This window comes from Sorex araneus, chromosome 7 (genome assembly GCF_027595985.1).
Source record: "Sorex araneus isolate mSorAra2 chromosome 7, mSorAra2.pri, whole genome shotgun sequence".
Lineage (NCBI taxonomy): Eukaryota > Metazoa > Chordata > Mammalia > Eulipotyphla > Soricidae > Sorex > Sorex araneus.
In genome coordinates this window covers 3486740-3512099 of record NC_073308.1, presented here as the reverse complement: position 1 = coordinate 3512099, position 25360 = coordinate 3486740, and the positions used below count along the sequence as shown (strand labels likewise).

General features: G+C 43.6%; 1 protein-coding gene and 1 pseudogene across 1 annotated transcript in view; one reads left to right on the top strand and one right to left on the bottom strand.

Moving 5' to 3' along the window:
* Positions 1 to 10894, top strand: part of LOC129406536 (RAD52 motif-containing protein 1-like) — a 43582-nt pseudogene extending 32688 nt beyond the window's left edge.
* Positions 10895 to 15656: 4762 nt separating this feature from the next.
* The window catches only part of LOC129406603 (uncharacterized), a 78672-nt gene continuing 68968 nt past the window's right edge, over positions 15657 to 25360 (bottom strand). Inside the window, exon 6 of the mRNA XM_055144936.1 lies at positions 15657 to 15714. The gene's annotated coding sequence lies outside the window, so the exon portion shown is untranslated. The remainder of the gene's footprint in view (positions 15715 to 25360) is intronic.

The window sequence follows — 25360 nt, the reverse complement described above, 5'->3', positions numbered from 1 at the left end:
GAAGCTCTTTCGGTTCTTTTGGGACTGGCTGCCTGAACCTTCTTTCTTGGGCAATGTTTTCTAAGTCTAGTTGCTTTTTTATGAAAATGGAGAGGTTACTTCCATATGCTGAGGCCTTCTCTGGTTGAATGATCAGCTCAGATCCGGTATTCTACTTTCTGCGGCCTGTGAAACCTTCAAGAACTCTCCTTCCATGTTTCTTATGGACTCATCTAAATCTGACTTCTCGGGTGCTGATTTCTTCGTCTCTGTATTCACTCTGGCTTTTGTCATTCTGTGTCAAAGCTGAGAGAGTAAGATTTATGAAATTGGTATTTTTTTCTGTTGTAATAATCATATGATTATTCTACTGATCCCCAAGGAGCAAGCACCCAGTCATCAAGACAAATATTTGCTGCTCAGTTAGACTCTTTACTGATCAACTATGACTTTTTTTTGTTTTATGTTTTGGCCATTCCCAGCCATGCTCAGGGGTTACTCCTGTCTCTGCTCTCCGAAATTTTCTGGATGGTGCCTTGGGGACCGTATGGGATGCTGGGAATTGAACCTGGGTTGACTGCATAAAAGGCAAGCACCCTCTCCACTAGACCATCTCTCCAGCCCCTCAACTATGACTTGGGGTGTATTCCCATACCTTTATCCCGTCCTGCCCATATAAAGAGAGAGGACTTTTTCTCTCTACCTCTCTCAGGTACTAATGCTTTTGTTACTGTCAAGATGACGAATAAATTCCTCCAAAAATCAGGTCTTCATCTGAATGTACCCTTCCTCCACCTACCCACTAATTCTTTTGCTTATTAACTCTTAGTCTCATATTGTTGAAGCTGGCAGATGTCTAAGGATAGGTTAATGGATTTGCCAGAGTATATGTCAGTGTGCAATGTTGAGAAAATCTGGAAGATAATTTTGCTTTGTTTTGTTTGGGGTGACACTTGGTGATGCTCAGGGGTTATTCTTGGTTCTGTGCTCAGGAAATCATTCCTGGTGGTGCTTGGGAAACCAAATGGGATGCTGGCGATGGAACCCAGGTCATCCGTGTGCAAGGCAAGTCCCGTACCTACTGTACTATCTCTTGGGCCCCTGAAATAACATTGGAGCTCCCAAAATTGGGGAAAATAACTCTTATTAGATGTCTATTTTGCCTTCATTTACTCCCTTCAACTTCCAATTCTATTTAGGGAACCATACAAAGTTTCTGACTGCTTGAAGGTCAAGTATAACATTTGTACAATTGGGTTTTTTTTTTGAGGGGTAGTGGGGCCAAATCCATAAATGTTCAGGGGTTACTTCTATCTCTGTGCTCAGGGATCACTCCTGGTAGTAACTGAGGATTGTCTGGGAAGCGAGGGATCCAACCCAGGTCTGCCGTATGCAAGACAGGTGCGCTAGCTGCTAGACTATCTCTCCAACCAACCTTTGCTGAAGAATTCAAAGTGCTTTTGGTGGAGGTGAAGTTTAGAGGGGGAGTTAAGGGAAGTGAAGAAGAAGCATGGACTTGCAGAGAGTCCCAGACCGGGAACACATGATCTAGGCATTAGGCACATTTAACACTTTTAGTTTTGCTATTCCTCACCTAAAAAAATATATAATTATTTGGTTTAGTTTTTCTCTAAATAAAATCATTGCAGATGGAGTAGCGTGGTTACAATGGTACCGATGCTATTGGTTTCCATGTACAAAGTGAACTTCACCTAGACCACTGCCCAAGTGCCGAGACACCACAGTCTGTACATCGCCTCTAGCCTGACTCTACTCCTGCCACCCCCCACATCTCCAGGTTTGTTGTTCATCTTATGAAAGGTGATTAGTAAATGATTGTTATGCCCACTTTTGCGAAGAGAATTATTGCAAAGGGACTTGCTAAAAGTTGATTTTAACAATAACACTATCTTTGTGTAAGAAGCAAAGTGATCTGATGTGCCCAATTTCTGATAGCGAATCTGATTCATACTATCCTGGCGTGAAAACACATTTTTGGGTGGTGCGTGTGTGTGTGTGTGTGTGTGTGTGTGTGCGCGCGCGCGCGTAAGCACATGTGCATGCGTGCTTGCGCCATTCTCAGTAGTGCCCAAGAAATACTCCCAGCAGTGCTTGGGAACCTGTTTTGCAGGGAGTTGAACCCACACAGCCCACATGAAAAGCATGTGATACAACCTATTGATCTATTTTCCTAGGCCCCTAAAAGCACGTTTTGGAAGTTATCAAGCTAAAGTCAGTAAAGTTACTATGTGGAAAGATACTTAAGAGCACCTGAGTGCTTTGTAGATGGAAGGGTTAAAATTCAAAATAGGCTCAGAAGTGGGGTTGGTCTAAGAATCCATGAGCCCATCCATCTTTAGAAGGACTGAGTGGCAACCTCTGCTTAGAAAACCAGAAATTCTCAGGCTCTAAGCAAAACTTTCATAAGACAGTATGACTTGTACTCACCTATAAATTACAAAAGCACATGCAATAAAGTAGCGACACCTGTCCTATGAAGAAAAGGGCACTTGAGATCTGTTGTATATAAAATCTGTTTACAAACTGCATTCTGTGGCTGAGCTCTCATCTGGAGGACCAGCACCTTGGTCAGAGTGTGGCCCTCATTTGTGACCATTAATGTTACCTCCCTTCCCCACTTCTATCCCTTTCTGCCATTCCTCTTAAGTCTTCAGGTCATCCATATACTACTAAGGTAATGATGTTATTGAGATTCTGACTTTTACCAAGGGAAATCATTCTTAGAAATATAGGAATTTGAACTCTGAATAAAAATAATGCAACTACATAATCAGTTTAAAATGGACCATCAGTGATTAAAATTAAAATGAAACAATTAAAGAGCTATGAGCAGGCTATTTAGACTTACCTCTGTGTTTACTATTGTTAGGATATTCACTGTCACAATTTAGTTTGAATAAAGTCTTGCAGACAACCTCAATATTGGGGTGTGTTTTTTAATTTTTTGGTTTTTGGGTCACACCCAGCTATGCACAGGGGTCACTCCTGGCTTTGCACTCAGGGATTACCCCTGGTGGTGCTCAGAGGACCATATGGGATGCTGGGAGTCAAACCCAGGTCGGTCACATGCAAAGCAAATGCCCTACCCACTGTGTTATCGCTCCAGCCTCTCAATATTGTTTTTAAATTGCTGAGGAAGCAGGCTAAATGGCTGGGTAAGATCCTATGAATGGAAACACAGAATTAAGTGTAGAGTAAAGGGGTGGCTTTAAACAGGTAGAAGAGGTAGCCAAAGCCACTGTGCAGCTATTCAAAATGTTCCTGAGAAACATGGGTGAGGTGTTGCTCGAAATCTGTGGTGGTGGGAATCCAACTGGGAGGTGATGCATGCCAAGTGTGTACCTTAACCCCTCTCCTATCACTTCAGCCCTCAGAAAATTGAGTTTTGTTTTTGGTCATTGTTGGGGTCTCAGCAGCCAGCCTGAGACCCTGGACAAATCCCTGCCCTTAGAAGCAGGAGCAGTCTCTCTTCACAGGGGCCTAAGGCCCTGTGCCAGCACTCCACCCAGTGCTAACATACCCGGCCTTGAGAGCAGGAAACATAAGTCATTAGTTAACGTCTGTAATGGGTCCGGCAAAGTGTATATGACAAGCGTTGATAACCATGTGTTCACAATATCCAAGTCACCCTGAAATTGTGTATAAATATCTCCTGTGGGATCTAATAAAATGAGAGTTGGTTGACCTCCGACTTTCCCCCCCTCTGTGTGATTCTTTCTCGGTGGTGGCGGTGGGGTGGCCACGGTGAGCAGAGGGTCAAGGCAGAGGCTTCTCCCCTTCCCACTCCCTCTCCTTTTTTTGGTATGACCAAAAAGTCAAAATAACTAAATAAAATAAAACAAAATTACGGGTATGGTGCAACCAGCAGGTCAATCTGTACCTGCGGGGCGAGTGCATCAGCAGCCAGATGGACCCTTCTGGCTTCCTGATATTTCAAAATTGCCACTGTACCTGTGGCCAAACCCCAACAACTTAGGGCCAAGTTCACCAAAACTTGGTAAAATTTCCAAAAATTAGTTTGGAAACTAATTTTGTTCTCTTTTCTCATTCCCTGATTTATTCTCTCAACCGACAAACTATGGATCCTTTTATGGTAACAAACTTTTCTCGCTTCAGAGAATGAGAAAAGGATACAGCATGGATCCTTTGAGCATTCAAGGTGCTTATAAACTGGTAATAGTGATAGGCACATAAATCAATAATTCATATTGCTTTGCTTTCATTTGTATTTAAGTTGTTTTTCTTTTTTGTTTGGCAGTGCTCAGGGCTTTCTTCTGACTCTGCACTCAGAGATCACTCCTGGCAGGCTTGCCGGCACCATATGGGATGCTGGGGATTGAACCTGGATTGTCCATATGCAAGGCAAAAATGCCTTACACATTGGACTATCTCTCCACTCTTGCATTTTAATTTTTATTAATAAGTTCATATAGTACATCCTGACTGAAAGTTGAATTTGACATTTAAGAACTAATGCTATAAGATGTCCACAGTAATGTGTATCTAGAGAACTAATAACACGTTGGGGGCTGGAGAGATAGCACAGCGGGTAGGGCATTTGCCTTGCACGCAGCCGACCCGGGTTCGAATCCCAGCATCCCATATGGTCCCCTGAGCACCGCCAGGAGTAATTCCTGAGTGTAGAACCAGGAGTAACCCCTGTGCATCGCCAGGTGTGACCCAAAAAGAAAAAAAAAAGAACTAGTAACACGTAATTTTTATTTTATAAGGAAGCTCTTATGCAGATAAGAGTTACTCATAAAATGATATAAAAATAGCTATACTGTAGTCTCTTCTGGACTGAAGCGATAGCCCAGCGGGTAGGGCGTTTGCCTTGCATGCAGCTGACCAGGGTTCAATTCCTCTGTCCCTCTCGGAGAGCTCAGCAAGCTACCGAGGGTATTGTGCCCGCAGGGCAGAGCCTGGCAAGCTACCCGTTGTGTATTCGATATGCCAATACACACAGGTAACAAGAAGTCTCACAATGGAGACGTTACTGGTGCCCACTCAAGCAAATCGTTGAGCAAAGGGATGACAGTGCTGCCAGAGTGCCACATAGTCTCTTCTAGCAAGGCTAATAATTTGGAGAGGGGAGTGATACAGATGGATGTCCTTCCTTGGGGGCATGTCTTTCTTATCTTCCTTCAGCTTATAGTTTCAGACAAGAGCTGCTAAATAGAATCACTGAAGCAATTTACTTCTTTTGCTTATCTACAGTCTTGCAGATCTTCCTGACTTATACTTTCACTGACCACACGAATCAGGGAAACAAATGCTCAGATTAATGGGAGACTATGGAAATAATGCAGAAAAGTATCATGGCTTGAAAACAATGAGTATTAGTCCTTACTATGAACTTAATGCCTAAAATGTTTAAGGACCAAAGAAATAGGCCAGGAGTTAATGTGCTGACCTTGCTGCTGCCAGCCCAGTTCTATACCCAGTAGCATATATGATTGCCCCAACCACCACCTGGAGTGATCCCGGAGCACAGAGCTAGGAGTAACTGATTACTACTGAGTATGGCTCTGACACAACACCAACCACCAAAGTTTGTTTGATTTGCTCTTCACAGCCACTTTATGAAACTTGTATTGAGAAGTCTTGGGTCGGCTGAATTAGATCTCTGTGGCAAGTCGTTCCTATCCTGGAGTATGTCTCTTATGTCGTTAGGTTCATCTCCGCAGACGTAAAGCAGTTCAACATCGTGCCCTTGCCCTAAACAGCTCCCAGTGCCAGGAACTGGAAAACTACTATCTTGGTTTCAATGGATGATATAAAAGGATTGTCAAGGTGGAAGTGGAGAGATAGTTCAAGTGCAGAGCCTGTGCTGACCGTGTTCGAGGCTCTGGGTTTTGTCCTGAGAACTGCACGACTCCCCAGCACTGTGGGGTGTGACGCCAGCAGGTCCTGTGGACGGACAGACCTGACAGATAAGAGTTGTCTAAGTGAAAGTTTCTGAGCAACGGTCACACCCCAGCATCAATCAATATCTCAGTGAATTGACAGTGGTATCCATATTCTACAACACTAGTGTGCTCTGTATGTGCATGGCTGGTATAGTTCATGGAAAGTATGGCTTAATATTGAAGTCACAGGTTACTTCAACTGTTAGCACGGATTGCTGGAATTTAGTTTTTGTTTTTAATTAAACATTTTAAAATCTACATTGAGATGTTCAGAAGGATCTTCAATCTAAAATGCTAACAGTTTCAGTATTTTTCTGACTTTGACTAAAGGGAAAATGAAGATATTGTGGCACCACTTCAGAAGCAAAGTGTGAAGTTCTTCTGTGCTTTAGAGGGGGTATTGTCATCCTTTGATTGCAAGAGCCCTGGAGTTGGCATAGCTGAGGAGACTTTGGATAAATTGGAAGGTCTCTGTGGGGATTGGAATGGGGTGTGGGTAAGAATTCTCTCTCTCTCTCTCTTTCTCTCTCTCTCTCTCTCTCTCTTTCTCTCTCTCTCTCTCCCTCATTATATTTTCAGATACATCAGAAAGAGCCCTCTCCTTGCTAAACAGCTAAAGCCTTACGCAGATGTTTTTAACAATACTTGTTTAAACCTTAGGTAGTAACGAACAGAATTTTGGGGGGTGGGGTGGGGGAAGTGGAAATGCTGGGGACACCTAATGATGCTCCTGGCTCAGCAATCAGAAATCACTCCTGGCGGTGCTCAAAGGACTCTGTGGGATGCTGGGGATAAAACCTGGGTGGCTACATGCAAAGCAAGTGCCCTACCTGCTGTACTATCACTCTGACAGAACCTTGAACTTCACAATTTTAGAGCTGTCTTCCTACCAAGAAGCTTAGGGGTATGGGGATGGGAACAGTGTTTCTCCTATTTGGGGCAACAATCTTCTTTTTTCCAAAGTAACCTTTCAATTATAGATCACGTGTAATCTTCTGTTATCCCAGCAAAACCTTCATCTAGATAATGAAATAAACTAATTAAATGCTTTCCCCCCAGAATCTATGGCACTTAGACCTAGGGTATACAGTCAAAAAAAGGGGCTGTTAGAGAAAGAACTGGAACAGACTCTAGTAGATGAATCTTAGGGAGAGACCAGCTTATCTATGCCACTACCAAACCTTTCTCAAGATCCTGTTTTTTTAAATTTAATTTCATAGAGTAATTCACAATATTTTATTACATTTAATATTCAAACACCAATCCCACCACCATTACACCTTTCTACCACCGTATTTTCTATGGTTCCTTCCTGATCCCGAACCCCAGCCCCAGAGCAGAACAAAAGAATTTATTTTGTATTGTTTGCTCTAAATCAACTGTTGAAAATGCTCCAAAAAAGTTTCCTTAGAGGAAAGTATGTGAAGATTGTTGTATTTCCCCCAGGAACCATTAAGCCCTTCAATAAGAACTTACTGACATGTTAACGGTTGAGCCTGTTGTGCTTATATATATATATATATATATACATATATATATACATATATATATATACATACATATATAGAAAATCCACAAACAGAATTGCTCTCCATGCTCTATAGCCCTGCAGTCTTAGAGACAGAAATTTTAAGTTGTCAGAAACCTTATATAGTCACATGAGTCGACCCTGGGTTGACTTCAGCCTTGCAGTCTGGGCAATTCTTCTAGTAAAAGTGACTTTCTTGGTCATCTAGTGTAAAAAACTAAGGAACGCCGAGGGGGCGCGTGCACTCACGGGCTCTCCGGGCGGCTCTGTCTCACCGCCCGCGTCCGGTGCCCCGGAACCGCTGTGTGTGCTGTCTGTCGAGGGAAGGCGACGGAAGGAAGAAGAAAGAAGGCCAAACTGGTTGCTCGATCCGTTTATTTCATCCTCTCTCTCCGCTTCTCTCCCACTCTCCTAGATCTCCCCCCCCAACCCACTCTCACAGCCTAGTTAAATCTCCACAGCATGAGGGGGTTGGGGCGTACACATAGGTGTGGTCACCATCAATAGGGTAAGATCCTTTCCCTTAGGGGATGCTTCTCCTAGGACTTAATTCTCTTTCAGCAGGAGGATCCACCCAAGGGCGGAGTCCCATGAATGTGTTTCTCTTCTCCTCAGCCAGCAAACATATAAGAATTCATAATATTAGTTATTTTGTATGGACACAATAAGAGATGCATTAAAGTTTATAGAATTGCTCTCCTGGGGCCATCTCAATCTCAGACTACAGTGCTCAGGCCAGATCAGTCTTTCCTATCCCTGGCAGGGTCCCAGTCTCATAATTACTATTGGATCATGACAGAATTTGTCTATGATCAAGCTCTTAACTTATAGTTAAGAATTAGGCACTTTGGCCAGGCCCATCTCGATGCCAGGGTAGCACATAACTCACCGCTTGCCCTGGATCCTTCCCGTCCCACGTCGGGGACCCTACTTTGGGGTGCTAGGAACTGAGGGCAACTGAGGCTTAAGTGGAGAAAGCAGATGCTCGGGAGGGAATATTCGAGGCCAATTAAGTCTCAAGTTATAAAAACATAATATTGTCTTCTTGTGTCTATACAAAACAGTCATAGCTTTAAAATAAATAATTCAAAAGGCACAAGAAGAGGAGAAAGGCAATATTAACTTATATAATATAAATTCAGTATCCTAGGAAGGTCCGACCTTGCAAATTAGCAGAGTCAGATTAAGGGAAAGCCGAGGGCTAAACAAAGGGATGGGAGAGATTCGGGAACACCTTGATGGATATGACTGGGGTAAGCCTAAACTCTGGGTAAAACCGGGACAAGCTACTTGTGGCAAGGAGGGAAAGGACAAAGTAATGTCATCCTACAATCTAGTAAAATTTCTAAGTGGGGGCTTAAGAAGATGGTACCGGAGCCAAGGCACCTGCCTTCCATATTCCTGGGACGGCATGTGGTCCCGTCTAGCACCACCAGGGAGCTCAGAGCCTGCAAGAGCCCCTGAGTACCAGAGGATATGATCCCCTCACCCAAAATATAAAAGAAATAAAAGATGCCGTGGGTGGGAGAGATAGCTCAGCCCACAGAGTATACTCTTGGCATGCAGGATGCATAGTTTCAGTTCTAGCTCAGCACGGCACTGCCAGGAGTGACTCCCAAGTACTATCTGGGTATAATTCCTGAGCACCATTGAATCAGGCCCCCAGAGAAACAAAAAGAACCAAACTTAATGTCTGCATTGAAAAGGAAAATGCTCTCATTTTATGATTTCAAAACAAAATTATTGGCGGGGGGGGGTGCTGGAGCGATAGCACAACGGTCAGGGAGTTTGCCTTGCACCAGGCCACCCACGTTCAATTTCCAGCATCCTGTATGGTCCCCCAAGCACCACCAAGAGTAATTCCTGAGTGCATGAGACAGGATAACCCCTGTGCATCTCTGGGTGTGACTGAAAAAGCAAAAAATAAGTAAAATAAAATAAATAAAATTATTGGATATATAAAGGAAGAACACACCCAATACCATTGTGTACTACCTTCATAGAAAGGTTATTTTAGACAATTATTTTGAATTGATCTATGTCAACTCTATTTCAGAAAGTGGTCAAATAGCTGTGGAAGCTAGGCCTTTTGAGGAGCTTACTGAAGGACTCAATTGTTTGAACTATTGACCTATCGCTGTCATCTCGTTGCTCATCAATTTGTTCGAACGGGCACCAGTAACATCTCTCATTGAGAGACTTATTGTTACTGTTTTTGGCATATCCAATACTCACGGGTAACTTGCCAGGCTCTGCCACGTGGGCTCGATACTCTCGGTAGCTTGCCGGACTCTCCGAGAGGGGCGGAGGAATCAAACTCTGGTCGGCTACGTGAATGGCCAACACCTAACCGTTGTGCTATTGCTCCAGCCAATAGTTCAATAGTTCTAGTAGGCTGGAACTATTAACCTAGTTTCGAAAAATAATTTTTAAAATAGTTAAATCAAACCCATCAAGAAAACTTCAAATACCTACAATGGGGTCTTAACAAGACTAACTTAGGGGCCTGAGACAAAGTTCATCAGGCTGGAGCATGGACTGTGCGTGAGGGAAACCTGGGTTTGATACCTGCCACTGCATGGCCTCCGGAGCACTGCCAGGAGAAACCTCAAACACCTCCAGGTGTGGCCCCCAAACAAACAGAAAACCTCCACCTTACTATGAAACGTGAGAAGACATTAAGTACTAATGCCAAAGAATTCAGAAAACCAATATCCATCCCTAAATGAGGCCACTCTTGGAAACAACTCCATTCAAAGCTCTCTACTCAACTAGACACTGGGAGGAAGCCCCTTCTCACTGAATTTATATTCTAGAAATGTGAGATAATGAGAACTGAAATTGATGAGAAGGACTGTGAAGGAAGTAAAATGGGTGCTAGTCACAGTATTGCAAGAGAGCCTTGTTATATTCTGACTTTAAGGTCTTCAGTGGTCTCTCCAGGAGTGCTAGAAAGGCAGGCAGCCCTCTAGAAAGGGGCTTGCTACTTTTTCTCTATGAATTAATGTTGAGCTCCATGCAAGAAAGGGGGATTTGCCCCAGGCCGGTGTAAAGGAGTGTATATGAGTGTTCATTCGTTTATGGTCGGTCTCCCAGAATAAACTGTCTATGGCCCCAGAGCCCTCCTTCAGAAAATTTTGGGTCAGTGATTCCATGCTATCCCCTCTCTCGGAGACTGATAAATAATCAGAGATACTGAGAGTTTAAAGGAAATGAGAACATTTGGGAACCCCCATCCACCCTAAATAGTGCTCCTTTTGCAGGTCAGCTAGCTTTCTTGGAATTAGGTTGGCCAATGGGAGGAAGAATGTGTCTCGGATTTCAGTAGTGAGGAGGACGCACCAAGACCGCCACAATTGGACTAGTACTGTTGAATTCCGTGTGTGCCAACCCGGGGACATGCTGTTCCTTCCCCTCTTCCTCGGAGCTTGGCCCACAGTAGTAGGCAGTTCCAGTCCTGTTTGGCTGGCAGGGCTGAGAGGGGAGTCTGGAGGCAAGGGCGGAGGGAAGAAGACCCTATTGGATATCTTAGGTGCCTTTGTGGGAAGAAGGAAAGCCTGGGTCCTGCTGTTTATGTTTAGCTGACTCAGACCCAATAAAGGTGACTTAAAGCTGGCATAAATGTGCTTCAGGGGAGGGGCGCCTGGGCTGCAATAAAGGTGCTGCCATAAGGGCTCCGGGCGCCCTCGCCCTACTGGCCTGAATTGCAGCACCTTGGAGCCTCTGCACGTCACATCTTGGCTGCTACTCTGGGCCCTATGTCTCCTCACGTGGCGACCAATGTGGCTGCCTGTGCAGGGAGCTCAGCCCCCCAAGTGGGTCCTGCAACCAGTCCAGCTGCCCTCTCTTACCCCAGGACCTCCCAAGCCCTGCGTTTCACATTCCCCTGATCTTCCACCTGATTCGCCCCATGCCCTTCAACCCTGGGCCGAGACAGGGGACTTCCATCACCTGCATACCTGGACTGACGCTCGGTTGTTGATCCCACCTCAGAAGCTGCCTAACACTTTGGTTCCCACCCTCGATGAGGATTCACGTACAGAGTTGCCCTCTGGGTCCCCTCGATTTGCCCTTCCACACCAGGGTTTGAGTGACAAGCCTGCAACACATCAGAGGCTCCTAGTTGACCCAATGATATGTAAGACTCAGGATGAGAGTCCGCCTCTAGTTTTGCCTCCTAGAAGGAAAAGTGCAATTCCAACTAGGTCTAGATCAACCTGAAGATCAGACATTTGAAATGCCTGCTCCACCTCTAGTGGACAGATTCCAAAATTTAATAAAATTTCATTATTTCACCTGAAAACCAGATGAAGGGTGTATTTGGCTGTCAAAATATACTGCTAAAGTTGTTGGAATTCCCAGAAAATCTGAGACCTCATCATCGACCACAACAGATGCAGGATGATGACTTAGATTCCAGTATGGATATCTTTTATCCTGAGGGGAGTGAACCTTTGGATGTACTGGGAGATTCAGAGCAACATCCACAGATCCCTCACAAGACTGAATCCTTTTCGCCCCAGTCCCAGCATCCAGAACCCTCTGAAGAGATAGAACAGCTTCCCTTTAAGGCCCTGGAAGCTGAAGTTTCAGCAAGCACACAACAGACCCCAGGTGCACTTCCAGGATCTCCCGGGGAATGGAAACCTTCTTTACTCCAGGACTCAGATTGGCTGTCAAGTACCCCTGAAGAGGAAGGGAATGATGCAATTTCTAACATAAATCTCCCTGGACTTAATTACTAAAATACTAAAATACAGAAATCCTAAACCGCTCGGCCGCAATAGACTTCATATCTCATCATTCTCAGCAATGGAAAACTAATTATCAAATACTTCCTTGTCGGTAGGGCTGTTTTTATTGGGGGGGGGGGAGAAACTCCAACAACAATAGTGAGTTTTGTGTTGAAATATGGAATGTAATCAAAAGAAAATAAAGTGAAATTTATCAGCTACGCAGGTGGGGGTGGCGGGGGTGAGAGGTATACTGGGGGTTTTGGTGGTGGAATATTGGCACTGGTGAAGGGACGGGTGTTCGAGCATTGTATAACTGAGACATAAGCCTGAGAACTTTGTCACTTTCCACATGGTGATTCAATAAAATTAATAATTAAAAACAAACAAACAAACAATGAAATTCCAGGTATTTATAGCAAATTTATTTGCATTAAATGATGTTGTCCTTAAAAGTTAGTTCTGAATCTTGAATTGCATGCATGTTTGAATAAAGTATAAACAAGAAAAAAAAAGTACCCCTGAAGAGGGTGATACTGCTTCAGTCCTGCCAGAAACCCTAGTTCAGCCTACATTGGCTGCTGAGGAAAGGGGGTCTTCAGTGCCTCAGGAGGTGGAAGCTCAGCCCTCAAAGTCAGGTCTGGAACTTGTAGCGCAGTCTTTACTGCACCATCAGGAAAATGAACTGTCTCCAGTCCAGAAAGAAGCCCATCTTTCAAATATATCTTCTGTCACCATCAAACCTGCCTATCTGCAGATTACCAGAACTCCAAGGGCCACCAATGAGGGTGAAACTTCAACCCAGCCAGAAACCCTAAATCCAACTGCAGAGAGTCTTGAAGAGAATGAACAATCTCGAACCCAAGCAGAGGCCCAGTTTCAGCCTCTGGAGAGCCCTGAGGGTGACTCTGTCATACAGCAGGAGGCAGTGGCTCAAGCTCCAGAGATCCCTGAGGTGACTGAATCTTCAGTCCACAGGAATCCTTAGCTCAGCTTTCTGAATCCTCTACAGAGTTGAGAACCAAACTTGATGTCTGCATTGTAAAGGAAAATGCTCTTATTTTATGCTTTCAAAATAAAATTATTGGGGAGGGCAGGCTTGAGCGATAGAACAGCAGGTAGGGCATTTGCCTTGCACTTGGTTACCCGTGTTCGATTCCCAGCATCCCATATGGTCCCCCGAACACCACCAGAAGTAATTCCTGAGTGCAGAGCCAGGAGATACCCCTGAGCATCACTGAGAGTGACGCCAAAACAAAAATAAACAAAATAAGTTCTGGTCATTCCAAAAGCCCCAAGAGAGTGTTCATATGTAGGTGGAGGAGTTGAGTCTTTGTCATTAATTTCTGTGGCACTTGGGGAGCCCATGAAGAGAATAACAGGATTGGTTGTGATTTACCTTAATATCGATCCCTGCTTAAGGATGATGGCTTTTCCAGCTCTTCAGGAACTGATTTCCAACTCTTCATGAACTTCAGGATCTGATTATTCTGGGGGCACGAGGAGAGGCTCCCATTCTCCCATCCATTTAGTCCTCACAGACATCATCCCCACTTCGGGGAGGGATTTCAGCTCCAATCCTGCATTTCTTGCCAATGGCCTTTATTGGTTACATGGATGTCGACCTCTTTTTGGGGGCTTCAATTCCCAAGCCCATTGCTGGACTTATTCATCTATGCATTTTTATATGAGAAAATAATTTTTTTTTTAGGAAATTCTGAGAAGCTCTTCAGAAAATAAAATTTCCAGGTGGTGTGAGGTGGGAGGCATTCACTGTGGTGCCTCTGACACCATGCCCTCCTGCGATGATTCCCATAGATCCTCTTCAATCCCCTGTATTGCCGGGACCTTCTGGGATCTGAAGGATTGTCGTGCATGGGGAGCCTGTTGTCCCCTGAGGGACTGTTGTGACCAGGGGTCTATGGTACCAGGGCACCAAGTGGAGACTTGCTGGTCTGTCCTGCCAGAGGGACAACTGGTGGTGGAGGGCGCTATGGTGCCTGTGTCTCCTGTGCTTCCTGGGCCTACTTAGCTGCTTTCTCCTCAGGAGTCAGTTCTACCCTCTTCACTACTCCGACCTCCCTGAGCAACCTGGAACAAGAATACACTCAGCTCTCGCAAGGGATGTCCCTCCTCTGCATCACTTCCTGACTTCAGGCAGAAATTGGAACTGTCCCTATCATTTACTCTGCATCTTTGTTGAAAATCTTGTCCTTGTCAGAGGAATCCTTGTCCTGAAGCTTCTGTGCCATGTTTTTCTTACTGAGCGACGGATACATGTCCCTCAGCCACAGGGGCCGCCTTTGCCAGAAAAAGCCCTCCTAGAAAAGGCAAGGGGAGCTCGTGATCCTGCACCCCAGCCCACTCTTGTACTGCCTCAGTGTCCCCGCCTCCCCATAGTTACCTGAGTCTCATGTTCCAATGAACTTCTCCTAGGAAGCAATAATCCAAAAAAGGTCCTTGGAGGAAAACATGGACACACATCATTCGTCATTCACCCATTTCCCATGCTTCCTAGGATGGAGGTCTCTGGTCTTGTTAGGACAACTACATGGGCACCTTGGTCGGGAGCCATGATGAGTCAAACCACTTTGACCTGACATCTTGAGAGAGATTCCATGCAGACCTGTGGCAGTTTTTAGACATTTGTTTGGTCCATCTAAAGGGACCCCATGGTCTCTTGAGAGACCTTTATATGTAGCCAGGCTTGGAAAACAGGCAGGATATTTATTTCTGCTCACCACCGTGGCCCTCCTCATTGAAGGAGTTTTCCACCCATTTCCTGGGCCTCCCCGCCAAGGGAAGCTCTTTCGGTTCTCTTGGGGTCGGCTGCCTGAGCCTTCTCTCTCGGGCCATGTTCCCTGCCGTGGGCAGAGCCTCCCCTTTCCTTAGGCTGTGCTGATTGCCCCCTTCTTTGAAGCGCCTCTTCTGGAGGCCTCTGGGGTCCTTGAACACGCTGCTTATCTGCAGTGGTTCCCTCTCCCCCTCCTCCACCTTTCCTAAGTGCTTTCTCTTTGGCCAGATAGTTTTCAATTTCTTCAGAAAGATTTGATGTTTCAATTTGGGCCCAAAAAGCATGGAATGGAACAGCATGGCAGTTTTCTCTCTCTTTCTAGCTTTGTGGACTTCTGCTTGAGTTCCTGCATTTATCAAGCTTTCCAGAAAAAGGAGACTTTCGACTTACTGTGTATTGTATTGTTGGATTCGAGCTGTAGAGACATTGGAATTGTGCTGTTCTTCAAATGTTCCAGAGGATTTGCTCCATCTTGCATATCTGGAAAAAGAAGCTTAACGAAGGGTAACAATGTTGATTCAAAATCTCCTATGTTCCCATCCAGGAGAAAAGGCACTACGTAATTTAGCCCAGTAATGGTATCACTGTCATCATTCACGTCTAGCTGCTCATTCACTAAAAGGGACATGCTGTTTCTCTCTGACGAGGTCTTCTCTGTTTCAGTGGTTAGCTCAGTGCTGGTATTCCTTTTTTGGGCCTGTAAAACCTTCATGAAGTCCCCTTCGGTGTTGCTATTGGACACTTCCTCATCTGTCAAAAAGGAAGAGCTTGCTTTTCATCATGAAAGACGACTGGGGATAATTTTGGGAGCATCGACAGACAGAAATCCCAGACAAGCAAATAAGTAATCAGTAAATGAATGCCATATGGTGGGGGGCACAGAGAAACCCTAAATTTACGCCTATGATTGACAAAAGGAGAAATGAAATGGTCGTCACTATTTATTCAGAATAAATAAGGCATGAAGTTCAGTTACATGTCACTATCACTGTCATCCTGTTGTTCATCTATTTACTTGAGCAGGCACCAGTAAGGTCTCTATTCCTCGCAGCCCTGAGATTTTGCAGCCTCTCCTTACTCGTCTTTCCCAATGACTGGAGGCTCTTTCAGGGTCAGGGGAATGAGACCTATAGTTACTGTTTTTGGCATATTGAATGCACCACGGGTAGCTTGCCAGGCTCTGCCCATGTGGGCGGGATTCTCTCGGTAGCTTGCCGGGCTCTCAGAGAGGTATATGTATATGTGTGTGTGTGTATATATATGTAGGCTGGAGTGATACCACAGCCATAGGGCGTTCGCCTTACATGCAGCTGACCCATGTTCGATTCCTCTGCCCCTCTCGGAGACCCCGGCAAGCTACCGAGAGTATCGCACCCGCACGGCAGAGCCTGGCAAGCTACCCGTGGCGTATTGGATATGCCAAAAACAGTAACAAGAAGTCTCACATTGAGAGACATTACTGTGCCCACTCGAACAAATCGATGAACAACGGGATGACAGTGACAGTGATATATATATGTATATATATATATATATTACTCTATATGTATATATACATACATCTATACATCTATATATATACTTATTTAATAGATATAGATAAATTAACTCAGTACATGTATTTAGGATTATTCCACTGGCAGGCAGAGTGACAGTAGAGTAGATAAAGTACTTTTCTTATACGCAGCCAATCTGTGTCTGATCCCCAGCACCCCAGAGGGTCCCTCAAGCCTTACCAGGCCTGACCCCTGAACACAAAGTCAGGAGTAAACTTTGAGCACTTCTGAGTATGCCCCCAAACAAGCAAACACACAAACAATAATAATACGATTATTCCACTGGTCCCCAAGGACCAAGTGCCTAGTATTCAAGACAAATATTTGCTGCCCAGTTAGACTCTTTACAGATCAACTATGACTTCTGTTTTATTTTTTGGCCATTCCCAGCCATGCTCAGGGGTTACTCCTGGTTCTGCTCTCAGAATTCTAGCAATTCTGATTTCTAGGAATTCAGAATTGAAGTATGTTGAATTATGATTTCAACATAATCTGTTTCCAACTGTATTCTGTAAATTTGAAAATATTTCAGATCATTAAAAACTAACTAACCTTGGGTCTGTGATTCAGCCACAGGACAGGATTGATGCACTCAATATTGATGACTTAAATAACATGCATATCAGAGATAAGTGGCCTTCCTCTATGATTAGGGAGGAGTGTTTTAGATAGAGAAAATTGAAGATTAAAATTGAGCAAGTTCCAAATTCTGATTTAAACTTTACATTTTTTGAGTAAAATATACCTTTTTTAATGTCTACCTGCTCTATTTTTTTAAATAATTTATTTATTTTTAATTAGAGAATCACCGTGAGGGTACAGTTACAGATTTATACACTTTTGTGCTTATACTTCCCTCATACAAAGTTCGGGAACCCATTCCTTCACCAGTGCCCATTCTCCACCACCCGTAAACCCAGCGTCCCTCCCACCCTCCCCAATCCCATCTCCCCCCCAACCCACCCTGCCACTGTGGCAGGGCATTCCCTTCTGTTCTCTCTCTCTAATTAGCTGTTGTGGTTTGCAATAAAGGTGTTGAGTGGCCGCTGTGCTCAGTCTCTAGCCAACATTCAGCCCGCAACTCCCTTCCCCCACATGGCCTTCGACTACAATGTAGTTGGTGATCGCTTCTCTGAATTGCCCTTTCCCCGGAACGTGAGGCCAGCCTCGAAGCCATGGGGTCAACCTCCTGGTACTTATTTCTACAGTTCTTGGGTATTAGTCTCCCACTCTGATATTCTATATACCATAGATGAGTGCAGTCTTTCTATGTCTGTCTCTCTCTTTCTGACTCATTTCACTCAGCATGAAACTTTTCATGCCCATCCACTTAACTACAAAATTCTTGACTTCCTTTTTTCTAACAGCTGCATAGTATTCCATTGTATAGATGGACCAAAGTTTCTTTAACCAGTCATCCGTTTTAGGGCATTCGGATTTTTTCCAGATTCTGGCTATTGTAAACAGTGCTGCGATGAAAATGCGTGTGCAGATGTTGTTTCGATTGTACTTTTTTGCCTCTCTGGGATATATTCCCAGCAGTGGTATTGCTGGGTCAAATGGGAATTCAATATCTAATTTTTTGAGAGTCGTCCAAATTGTTTTCCAGAAGGGCTGAACCAGTCGGCATTCCCACCAGCAGTGAAGAAGGGTCCCTTTCTCCCCACATCCTCTCCAACAGCGGTTGCTTTTGTTCTTTTGGATGTGTGCTAGTCTCTGTGGTGTGAGGTGGTATCTCATGGTTGTTTTGATCTGCATCTCTCTGATGATTAGTGATGCAGAGCACTTTTTCATGTGCCTTTTGGCCATTCGTATTTCTTCCTTGGTAAAGTTTCTGTTCATTTCTTCGCCCCATTTTTTGATGGGTTGGATGTTTTCTTCTTGTAGAGTTCAACCAGTGCTTTATATACCATTGATATCAACCCCTTATCTGATGGGTATTGTGTAAATATCCTTTCCCATTCTGTGGATAGTCTTTGTATTCTGGTCACTGTATCTCTTGCGGTGCAGAAGCTTTTTAGTTTAATGTAGTCCCATTTGTTGATCTCTGTTTTTACTAGATTGCTTAGTTCCGTGTCACCTTTGAAGATACCTTTATCTTCAATATCGTGGAGGGTTTCGCCGACCTTGTCTTCAATGTACCTTATTGTTTGTGGTCTAATGTTGAGGTCTTTAATCCATTTTGATCTGACTTTTGTGCATGGTGTCAGGTCAAGGTCTAAACCCATTTTTTTGCATGTGGTTGTCCATTTGTGCCAGCACCATTTGTTAAAGAGGCTTTCCTTGCTCCACTTCACATCTCTTGCCCCCTTATCAAAGATTAGATGGTCATACATTTGGGGTTGTGTGTAGGGATATTCCACCCTGTTCCATTGGTGTACGGCTCTGCCTTTGTTCCAGTACCATGCTGTTTTAATTGTTACTGCTTTGTAGTAAAGTTTGAGGTTGGGGATGGTGATGCCTCCCATCATCTTTTTCCCAAGAATTGTTTTAGCTATCCTTGGACGTTTGTTATTCCATATTGTTGGATATCATTGGTTTGTCCTTTCCCCCTTGCCACTAGGAGCTTAGGTTTATCAGTCACACCCATCAAAGTGCTCCCGAGTCACTCCCATTCCTTTGTTTATCTGTAACCATTTCTATCAGTTTATCTGCTCTTCCCTTAATCAAACTCTGTTAATTGGTAAGGTCAGAACTTCCTAGGACACTGAATATTATAACATTGCCTTTCTCTCCTCTTTATGCCTTTTGAATAATTTACTTTAAAGCTATGTCTTTTTTGTATAGACACAAGAAGACAATATTATGTTTTTATAACTTAAGACTTAATTGGCCTCGAATATTATTCCCTTCTGGGCATCTGCTTTCTCCACTTAAGCCTCAGTTGCCCTCAGTTCCTAGCACCCCAAAGTAGGGTCCCCGACGTGGGACGGGAAGGATCCAGGGCAAGCGGTGAGTTATGTGCTACCCTGGCATCGAGATGGGCCTGGCCAAAGTGCCTAATTCTTAACTATAAGTTAAGAGCTTGATCATAGACAAATGCTGTCATGATCCAATAGTAATTATGAGACTGGGACCCTGCCAGGGATAGGAAAGACTGACTGGCCTGAGCACTGTAGTCTGAGATTGAGATGGCCCCAGGAGAGCAATTCTATAAACTTTAATGCATCTCTTATTGTGTCCATACAAAATGATTAATATTATGAATTCTTATATGTTTGCTGGCTGAGGAGAAGAGAAACACATTCATGGGACTCTGCCCTTGGGTGGGTCCTCCTGCTGAAAGAGAGATTCTGTCCTAGTGAAGGCATTCCCCTAAGAGATAGAACTATACCTCCTATGGATTGTAACCACACCTTTAGATAAGCCCCAGGCTGCTGGGGGACGGGGAGATTTAAGGTAGCTGTTTGAGGGGGCAGGGGGAGAGTTCCAGAGGAGAGTTCCAGAGGAGAGTGTATAGAGAGAAGATTGGAATAAACTACAAGTGAGACCAACCATCTTGGCTCCGTTCCTTCCTTCGCCTGCCACATCTTCGCCATCAACCTCCCCGGGGTGGGGGAAGCGGCTGGAGGCTACCGAACTCGGGTGGCGGGAGAGACAGCTGCTACCCTAGGCCCTGTGCCTGGCTCGGTGCGGTGAGGTATCTCCGCCCGCGCCGTTTCTTTTTATTTTTATACACATATGAATTTTAGGATTGCTTGATCCATTTCTTTGAAGAGTGTCATGGGTATATTTATAGGGATCGCATTGAATCTGTATAATGCTTTAGGGAGTATTGCCATTTTGACAACATTGATTCTCCCTATCCACGAGCAGGGTATATGTTTCCATTTCCTCATGTTCTCTTTGATTTCATGGAGGTAGTTTTGTAGTTTTCTTTGTAAAGGTCTTTTACTTCCTTGGTTAAGCTGATTCCGAGGTACTTGATTTTCTGGGGCACGATTGTGAATGGGATTGCTTTTTTCATGTCCCTTTCCTCTGCCTCATTGTTTGCATATATGAAGGCCATGGATTTTTGGGTCTTGATTTTGTAGCCTGCAACTTTACTGTATAAGTCTATTGTTTCTAAGAGTTTCTTAGTAGAGGTTTTAGGCTTCTCTAGATATAGTATCATGTCGTCTGCAAATAGTGAGAGTTTGATTTCTTCCCTTCCTATCTGGATGCCCTTAATCTCTTTTTCTTGTCTAATAGCTATCGCAAGTACTTCCAGTACTATATTGAAGAGGAGTGGTGAGAGTGGGCATCCTTGTCTTGTGCCTGATCTCAGAGGAAAGGCCCTTAGTTTTTCCCCGTTGAGGATAATGCTTGCCGTACGCTTGTGATAGATGGCTTCGACTATCTTGAGGAAAGTTCCTCCAAACCCCATTTTGGCGAGGGTTTTCATCATGAAAGGATGTTGGATCTTGTCAAATGCTTTCTCTGCATCTATTGATATGATCATATGGTTTTTATCTTTGCTTTTGTTGATATGCTGGATTATGTTGATTGATTTCCGAATGTTAAACCATCCTTGCATCCCTGGGATGAATCCCACTTGGTCGTGATGTATGATCTTTTTGATGAGTTGTTGGATCCTATTTGCTAGTATTTTGTTGAGGATCTTCGCATCAGTGTTCATCAGGGAAATTGGTCTGTAATTTTCTTTCTTAGTGGTGTCTTTGTTTGCTTTTGGTATTAGGGAGATATGTGCTTCATAGAAACTGTTTGGGAGAGTTCCTGTTTTTTCAATTTCCTGGAAAAGTTTGAGGAAAACAGGCAATAGGTCTTCTTTAAATGTTTTGAAGAATTCGCCAGTGAAACCATCTGGGCCTGGGCTTTTGTTTTTGGGGAGGTTTTTGATTACCGTTTCAATTTCCTTAACATTGATGGGTCTATTCAGGTATTCCAGGTCTTCCTTCTTCAGTGTTGGGAGATTATAGGAATCAAGGAATCCATCCATTTCTTTTAGGTTCTCCTTTTTTGTGGCATAAAGACCTTCAAAGTAGTCTCTAATGATGTTTTGAATCTCACTGGTTTCTGTTATGATGTCCCCCTTTTCATTTCTGATTCGATTTATTAGAGTTTTCTCTCTTTCTTTCTTTGTGAGTCTTGCTAGCGGTTTATCAATCTTATTTATTTTCTCAAAGAACCAACTCTTTGTTTCATTGATCTTTCGGATTGTTTTTTTGGTTTCGATGTCATTAATTTCTGCTCTAATTTTTATTATTTCTTTCCTTCGGTCTGGTTTGGGGTCCTTTTTCTGGTCCTTTTCTAGGGTCTTGAGTCGTGAAGTCAAGCTATCTATGTGGGTCCTTTCTTCCTGAGGAATGCTTGGAGAGCTATAAATTTTCCCCTTAACACGGCTTTAGCTGCGTCCCATAGGTTTTGTTAGCTCGTGTCTTCATTCTCATTTGTTTCTAAGTATCTTTTGATTTCTTCCTTGATTTCCTTCTTGACCCACTCATTGTTCAACATGGAATTGTTTAATCTCCAGGTGTTTGATTTGATTTTCCGTATTTGTGGGTGGTTAGCTTCTATCTTCAGCGCATCGTGGTCTGAAAAGATGGTTGATACAATTTCTATTTTTCCGATTCTATTGAGGTATGTTCTGGGACCCAGTACATGGTCTATTTTTGAAAATGTTCCATGTGCACTGGAAAAGAATGTGTATTCTTTCTTTTGGGGGTGTAAGGCCCTGTATAGGTCTATTAGGCCTCTCTCTTCAATTTCTTCATTCAGAGTCAGTGTTTCCTTGTTGAGTTTTGTTCTTGTGGATCTATCTAGAGGCGATAAGGCCGTATTGAAGTCTCCGACTACAATTGTGCTGTTAGTGATGTCCTCTTTGAAGTCTGTTAGGAGTCGTTTTAAATATTTAGCCGGTCGTTTGTTAGGAGCATATATGTTTAAGAGTGTGATTTCTTCCTGTTGTACATATCCCTTGATAAACAGAAAATGACCTTCGCTGTCCCTTTTGATCTTTTTCATCCTGAAATCTATGTTGTCGGATACCAGGATGGCCACTCCAGCTTTTTTAAGGGGGTTGTTTGCTTGGAGGATTGTTTTCCATCCTTTGACTTTGAGTCTATGTTTACTCTGTTTGTTCAGGTGTGTTTCTTGCAGGCAACAGAATGTTGGGTTTAATTTCCGGATCCATTTAGCCACTCTGTGTCTCTTGATAGGTGCATTTAGGCCATTGACATTGAGAGAGATTATTGTGATGTGGTTTTGTGTCATCTTTCTGTGGGATTTGTTGTTCTTATGGGGCTCCTCCTTGTCTTACAGTAGCCCCTTTAGACCTTCTTTCAAGATTGGTTTTGAGTCTATGAAGTTCCTGAGCTGTTGTTTATCCGAGAAATAGTGTATGGTTCCTTCGAGTTTGAGTGAGAGTTTAGCTGGATAAAGTATTCTTGGTGAGGCATTCATTTCGTTGAGTTTTTTCACTATGTCCCACCATTGTCTTTGGGCTCGGAGGGTTTCTTCTGACAGATCGGCCGTAAATCTGAGGGGTGCTCCTTTGTATGTGATTTCCCTCTTTGACCTTGCTACTTGTAGAATTGTGTCTCTATCCACAGCATCCGCCATTCTGACTATGATATGCCTTGGAGTCTTTTTATTTGGGTCTCTTTTTGCTGGCACTCTTCGGACTTCTTGTATCTGGACGCCTGCCTTCTCCAGCTCTGGGAATTTCTTAGTAATGATGTCTTTGACTATGTTTTTTTCATTGGGGTTACTTCCCTGTGGTTCTGGTACTCCAATGATTCTTATGTTGTTCCTCTTGAAGTCATCCCCCAGGGCTCTGATTCGCTCTATAGCCATTTTGAGGTCTTTCGCCATTATTTGTTGCTGTCTGTAAGCTTTCTGCAGCTCATCCTCAAGCTCGCTGATTCTGTCTTCGGCTGTAGTCATTCTGCTGTTGAGGGCATCTAGTGAGATTTTTATTTCATCTACCGATTGCTTTATTTGTGAGACTTCCGTTCGAAGGTTTTAAATTTCTGCTCTCATTTCTGCTCTCATTTCTTCCTGTATTTTCTTGGTAGACCGTTCCAGCGCTTCATTCATCTCCTCCCTTAATTTATTGGATGTCTGTTCCATATTTGCTTGGAGTAGGTCGAGTCTCCTCCAGATTTCCTCGCTGAATTGTTTATCTGAGAGGTCTTAGATGTTGGGAGACTCTTTTGAGGTTTCTAGTATCTTTTCTTCTCCCTCTCTTCGTGGAGGGGATTTTCGCTGCTTCTTCATATTGTCACGGAAGTGTAGAGTTGGAACCTTGTAGTTATTTATTCCTCTTCGTTTTTGTGGGAAGAAGGGGCTCCGTTTGTGCTAAACTTCCCTTATTCACTGATAGCTTTTATACTGTCAGCCTAAGCTAATGGCTATTTTGCGTAAATGTTTGAGATCGCAAAGGTGAGTTTTCAAAGGAATACACAGTACCGATTGAGCTGAGGTAGCAAAGAATAACTGTGGCCGCGTTAGCGTTGGCCGCTCTGAGAGGAGGCCACGCCCACTTTTAGACCACGCCCACTAAGACACAGGCCACGCCCCCAGTGTCTTCCTGTTGATGGGGGGGACGGGAGGGCGTGGCCGAGGGATGGTCCTCGTACCTGATGGACATGCGCAGTTACAAGCCGGTTCGGGAGACGGGGTGCGCAGGACGAGCAGGGAGTGACTTCAGAAACTCGGGAGTTGCAGACGGCAGCGGGAAGTGGGGGAAAGGGAGGGCGTGGCCGAGGGATGGTCCTCGTACCTGATGGACGTGCGCAGTTACAAGCCGGTTCAGGAGACGGGGTGCGCAGGACGAGCAGGGAGTGACTTCAGAAACTCGGGAGACGCAGACGGCAGCGGGAAGTCTACCTGCTCTTAATGCTTATTGGTTTATATAGAGTTAAACATTGAACTAATTTAATAATTTATTCTTTGTGCTGAGAGTTGTACTCTTTTAATAACACAATTTAACACTTATGTTCATATTAGTATCTATCTTATCACTGTTATAAGCGAACTGAAAAAATATTAATACCATCAATCTTTATTAACATTGGAAAGCTTTTCATAATGTATCATGGGGAGAGCAATGAGATTAGTTCCTGGTATTTCAAACAAGTCACATGTATTTGGATCTTCTTTAGGTTTATCAGTGAAACTATTTAATAAAGTTTGCAGACATAATAATAATAAAGCTATTAGATAATTCAACCCTGAGTTAGAGAAGCATAAGGATAAGCCCAAGAAATTTGAATGGTTTAATGGACTACAAAAATAATCATTTTTTAGTTAGTTTTTTTGTTAGTTATTTTTATGGCTCATAATTATCACATGTTTGACAAAAGTTTAATAAAACAAGCCTTCTCTTGAGCATAATAAGGTGTACTAATCAAATATGTAAAAAGATACATGATAAAGACTTGGTGCTCTGAATGCATCAAGAAGATAAACTACACTTGAAAAATAATTGGGTTTTTTTTTGGGGGGGATACCTGGCAATGCTTAGGGGTTACTTCTGGTTCTGCACTCAGAAATCATTCATGACAGTGTTTGGGGGACCATATGAGATGCCGGGGATTGAATCAGGGTTGTTTTCATGCAACACAATCAGCTTACCCACTTTACTATCTCCAGCCCAAGAAAATACATCTTTATAATGGCTAAATTTTTACTTTAATTAAATTTTACATGTGCCTATTACTTATACTTGTTTGCATAATTGTTGATAGTATAGTTTTTAAATAATCTAGAACTGCCTATACAAGTAGATAAATGCAGGGCTAGAGAGAGTACAGAGGTAGAGCATTTACCTTGCATGTGACCAACTCAGGTGTGATCCCTGGAATCTCACATGTTAACACGTGTTAACTTCCACACCA